The sequence below is a fragment of the Dendronephthya gigantea genome, unplaced genomic scaffold, assembly GCF_004324835.1.
Source record: "Dendronephthya gigantea isolate DGI-Jeju-01 unplaced genomic scaffold, DenGig_1.0 000009F, whole genome shotgun sequence".
NCBI classification, from domain to species: Eukaryota; Metazoa; Cnidaria; class Anthozoa; order Malacalcyonacea; family Nephtheidae; genus Dendronephthya; species Dendronephthya gigantea.
Window position 1 is genome coordinate 233,449 of NW_021163019.1, and position 6,000 is coordinate 239,448.

Genomic DNA, 6,000 nt, shown 5'->3' on the forward strand with positions numbered 1-6,000 from the left:
ACCAAAACTCGCGTGCGCAAAAGTATTAATTATCCACGTCAACAAAGGACCGCTCACTTGTCGAAATTTTTCGAGAGGCCCACATCTCACGAATAGTTCGTTGCAAATTGTTTTCAAAAGCATTGTTATATTGTGGTTCAATATCCTATATTGAAATTATCGAGAAAATATGTAAGTATATTTTACGATTTTACGATTTCGGGTAAAAACACTGTGGTTTATTACATATATTTTTTTGTCTCAGTTCAATTTGCGTATTATTAAGTGGCTTAATATATAAAATATACAGAGAGAAACGTGTTTCCACAGTTCCGCTTGTGTTTTGGAATGAAGAGAATTTAGTTCACTTTCGAAAGCGAGGAAGTAAACTGGACGTTTTTATATTTGATTTAAGAGTGGAAATCCAAACCATACTAAAATACGGCAGCTTAGCGCAACGAATAAAGTAAAAGCGCGCGCAAATAAAAACGCGCGGGTAACTCCCCAACGCACGTACCACGTCAAATCACAGCTTTGTAATCAGAATTTTTCTGTAGCTCCTTTACATTTAGGCGTATGAATTGCCTAGAATTGAATTCTGTGTGTCACTCTCTAAACGTGTAAGAACGTGCTTCGATCTTCGTTTTTTTGTTTGAAACTTTTTAACATTATTCATGCATTTTTTTCTTTCCCGTCCGTCCAGGAATATGAATTCTAATGAATTCTAAAATTTAGCAAAAATTTAGCAAACTTTCTGATGTCTCCGAGAAGTGGCCTTCGGCAGAAATCGAACCTTCTCGTTTATGATGCCGGCGCAATGATCTTGCTATTGAGCTAGACGGGTAGCTCATAGGAACGAGCGTTATTAGTGTTTATTTTAGATGGTAATGTCGGCATCGCAAATTAAGGCGTAGGTTTGAATTCTGATAGAACAACGATACCTGACAACTTTTTTCTCGACTATTCCTGGCTTGAATTTGGGATGCATGGGTAGAACTTAATATTGCGTGCTATAAAACTTTATATAAACGTAATTGATTTACCTTCTAAATAAACCTGTTATTTTATTTGGTGAGGTTACAGACTTTTACCACTTAAAGTCCCTACATTAATACAAAATATCGTTTTTAGTGCTGGTAGTGTCCGGTGTTCATTTGATTACGCAAACGCGTCTCAAGTTTCGGAGTATTTTGAGGTAAAGATTTTTATTATCAATTGAAAAATAAGTTTGCATGCTTTTTTATTAGTTTTATTACGTTTTGATTTCTTAAACAGTTAGGCAATTTTAGGTTGTATTCTGAATTAACGCATTAATATAATTCGTGACTCCAAACAAAGGAAATTACTCCAATCGATGTTGTAAAATCCGTGAATTCTAGCATGTAGTAGGCTATGGTTATGAGATATTGAAATGTTGTCCACTTAATTCGGACATCAGAATTGTTTTAAGTTGCCTCAAGAAACGTTGAGACTTTGAAACTGATAAAGTTGCTTCTCTCGTATCTCATATTGCTATCTTAACATTGCTCGCTCAGCTGAATATGACACCAATGATGCAGCGTTTATTTGAAATTTACGATTTCAGTTTTTACGCTTCTTTGACATGAAGTATTTCTATGATTGGTAAAATTTTATTTCTCTACGATTTCAGTCGTTAAAGAGCTTAGTTAAATAGTTTTTTGAACCATTTTTCGAGCAACATTCAGATTTTAGGTTCGCAAGGCATCTAAATGAATATGAACATTCTATAAATTCTAAAAAAATTCTATAATAGCAAAAAAAAATTATCCAAAAAAATGTCATTTTTGCATTTTTTAAAAAAGTGGCATTATAGAATTTTTTTATATGTTGCTAAATGTTAGTTTTTCTTCCAAGTAAAATAACGCACGAAAAAAAATTGGGGGTCACCTTGCTTCTTTTCCAACTATCCGAGGCAATTGGTCATTTTGGAGTGAATTTTGTACTCGTATGTCGCCGTAGCAACGCACGATCTGTTACTAAAACTAATACGATTCAAAAGTAGAGACATCAAAATATATAAAAACCCCCATATCTCTTGAATAATTCATAAAAATGCTTTGTTTGAAGTTGTCAAAGTGATGACCAGTGGAATTTTTGAAAACTGTATCGAGCCACCTTAACTAGGAAAAGATTTAATTGTAAAATATAAATATTGTAAGGCTCGGCTAGTCATATTAAGCCAAAAAACGATTTCAAAACATTCAACAGTAGTAGTTTTTTTCCGACCACCGTTTCATTCGCCTTGACGTGAATATTCTAAGGTCTATTTGAAGAATATTTTCTTTTTCAGTAATTTTGTCTAATAAATTTAAAATTTAAAATTAAATAATAAATTTATCCATTCTTATCAGCATATCTTTCAAATGCAGGTAGCCGTCCTTCAAAGTCGAAGTAGGGATCAGATTCACAACATATTTTCATAAACATCACAACTCATGGAGAATTTCAATAATTTCTGTACAGTACGTGTAACAAGTGTAATACAGTAAATTGTAATCGTAGATGTTTAATTTGTCCGTCATTGATATTTTTATAAATCTTTTTGCTTTAGAAAACAGTGATCTGCAAGCTCCTCGCGCCTCCTCGGGCAATACTCCATGTAAGTAAAGATATGAAATCTATAATAATTGAGATAATCGGGAGTTGGGTCGCGTATCCCTGTATTCGGCTACCCCGAATTTATTTAAATTGATTTAAAATTTACTTGCTTTCTAAAAATACAAAAAAACGTTGAAAATTCAAACCGCGTCCTGTCTGTCGTGTTTCCATTTCGTGTTTCTATTTCTCCGTTATATAGTCACGAAGAAAGGCAGAGCGCCACAGAAGTCTACGAGATGGACAACACCACAACGTAGGCTGGTGATGCTCTTTTGACAGGCACATCCGGGAAAAAATGAGTGTGAGCGTGATGATGAAACGTAGCTGGAAAAACGTGAAGGATTTTGTGAAGAATTTAGAGCAAAAAAATGGGTGCTCATCCTTGAGGTTTATGCATAACTCAACTCATTTATGATGTAAATGATCACATTTACATATTAGATATCATTATTATACAGGGTTTTCAGATGATTATAGGGCATTATCAGCCACGATGTCCAGGCAGACTTCACTATACAATACAGATGCTATCATTGGTTCAGTATTCCTCTTATAGAGGCATAATCTGCATGAAAAAACGCACTGACCGGCTTGGCGGTTTAGGAAATCTGTATTTTCATGAAATGCAAGGATGGCGCTCGATGACCAATAAAATTGATATACACATTCAAAGGCAAGGAAAACTAGAGAGATCCTCCAACTACGCTGGTTTTCTTTACAACCAGACATTTGGGAAAACACTAAGAGAAAACAACACGTTCACCTTTGCACTGTCTCCAAGCTCGAACACAACCATTTGTCCCGTTGCTAACTTGAAGCTTTATTTCCGCATTGCAAAAGCCATGGGTGTAGATCTGTGACTGGGTTATCTCTTCCGGTCTTCTGATCAGCATAGGCGTATCGCTCCCAACCCCTTGAAGAGCCCTCTCGTAGCCAAACGCCTCCGAGAACACCTCACAACGTTATCCCTTCACGCAGTAGAGACTACGCACAGTCTTCGGGCAGGCTGTTCCATCATGCTATCTCTGTTAGGTGCTTCTGATGAGGAGGTAGCTGAGCATGTGGGCTGGAAGAACCTCTCAATGGCTCGCTATTATATGAAAACGCGACAAGTGATGCACAAGTAGTATTATCCGGGGCTTATTGAACCCCATTTTATGCAAGAGGAAAATTAGAATTGATAATTAGAATTTATAATTAGGATTGATAATTAGAATTTATAATTAGAATTTATAATAAGTATTTTACGAAGATGATCCGAAGATGATCCGATGAGTTTCGGATTTATCATAAAACAACGCAAGAGGTTTTCGATGAATTTCGGCATGAAGATTTGTTTAAGTGCATGATATGTCATCTTAATTATTCATAGGTTATCATCAGGTTATTTATTTCCCGTTAACGAAATAACGAGAGGTTTTTGACCATGCGCCATTTTGTTTCATGATAGCGAAACGTGCAGACCAGTTAATTTTAGATGTTTTGTGTGGAAATAATGCAGAATTAAGTTTGATCACTTTAAAATTTTCTTTCAAAGGGATTTTGGAAAACCATGAACAGACATATTAAGATATGATTTGTCGTATTGTTAGAAATAATGTGTTTAATTTGTGTTTGGTATATTAAGAGTTGTGGCCATTGCATTTTGGTAGAATTGTGGCCTATTTGGCTTTAGTTTATAAATTAAAGGATCATTGTAACCGGGAAACATTATGTCAAGCTGTTCGAATAACTGGTGATGATTTGAAACACATTAATTTGGCAAACTACGAAATTAAACTGTCCTGGTTTCAACGGGTAATATTGTGGCTGAAAAGCGGCGAGATAGTTTGAATATCGATAATCGTTTATAATTAACCTAAAGGCCGAACACATTGAAATCGCACGTCTTCAAGTCAATCGCGTGTCCAAGAAAACGCGTTTATGCTGAACTTTGAATCCTATGTGAATCCTTTGTATCCATGTCCACAATCCCGACAATGTCTTGTAACTGCATCCTGATTCCTGACTGACTGTTTGAAACGTATTGCAATTCGATTCGCTTTATATCGAATCGTGTTGCCAAAGGTACTAAAGCGTTCGAAAGCGTGTTTTCCTCTTGCATAAATTGGGGTTCATTAAGGCCCGGATAATACTATCAACTTGCTATTTTGAACAGTAGAACTCAATGTCTTGATATATCATCTGATCAAAGTTAACTTTGAGAAGGTTGTTTTGCCATCTAGAAAAAAAGATTATTTCTACACTGCATGTTGGCGAAAAATAGACTTACATTTATTAGATGAAATACCAAAGATGAACTTTTAGCTGGAAATTCATTTCTAGAAGCTTCGTAAACCTCGTACTCCCTTTTACCTTGATTTTGGGTTGGGTAAAAGGCCCTGGGAACGAGGTTAGGGCTTGAGGCCGGGGGGAGAAAGGAGAGGCTCTGGAATTCCCCGCAACCTCAACCTCCCCTATAAAGTCTCAAAAGGTCTTGGGAACATGGTTGGTTGTATTTCCCGTTTTTCCCGTCGTATTATCGCAGTCATTTTTAGTCTAAAAAGAGCAATGTCGGATGGATAAATAAAATTTGTCAAAAAAACGAAGAAGTCTTTGGCTTTAAAGTTGCATTTTTTCAGCTAGAAAATCGAATTTTTCTTATAAAAAGTGCAAAAACACTTGCTAGATCCTAGCGCATGCGCATTAAAAAGTGTGTTATACTAGAAAGACTATTTTGTCAGTTCAATCATGATTTTATTCATAAGTGGGCTTTTATTGTAATAGGAGTTATTTTAAAATTCAAGAAGCTGATGTCTATGCATCTGTTGATTTAGCATAGCGCTCAGGCATACAAATTAAAACAATAGGATAATTTCTATAATGTCACCTTTTTGGGACACACTGTATTCAACACGACATTCAAAATGTATTCAACACGATATTCAAAAACAATATATGACTAATTTCCATCATTCAAACCGGCGTTCGAAATTCAAATTTTGTTTACAATCCTTTCCAAGCTTTATTAAAAAGATCAAACGAAAAATAAAAAAAATAAAGAAAAAACAAACCAAAACAAAACCAGGGGGAATTTCAACTCCATCGCTCACGCCGGAGTAATAACCGCACGCAGTCGCAGGGAACGAATAATAATCCCACAATCACTACATAGAGCAATGTCATATTTACTAAGCGTTCGGCTTTTGGAGTCGCACGCTTAGTAAATCGTGGCATAATGAAATACCATTCTTGCTCACGGGGTTCCATACCTTTGATATTTTAGCGTCAACACAAATGGTTGATATTAGATAAAAGCTACGATTATAAGGTACAACTATGTGCGTTTTAGGCAAGAACATAAATCATCATCATCAAAATAAACTCATTGAGATCATTAATTTATGTATTATCGTTCGAAAA

The 6,000-nt window shown here is 35.5% G+C and overlaps 1 long non-coding RNA gene across 1 annotated transcript; it reads left to right on the forward strand.

The window, feature by feature from the left end:
- The first annotated feature begins 2,385 nt into the window (after positions 1 to 2,385).
- LOC114517830 lies at positions 2,386 to 3,661 on the forward strand. Its single transcript, XR_003686435.1, has 3 exons — positions 2,386 to 2,462; positions 2,552 to 2,599; positions 2,798 to 3,661. It is a non-coding gene; the product is annotated as an uncharacterized LOC114517830 (long non-coding RNA).
- Positions 3,662 to 6,000: the final 2,339 nt, after the last annotated feature.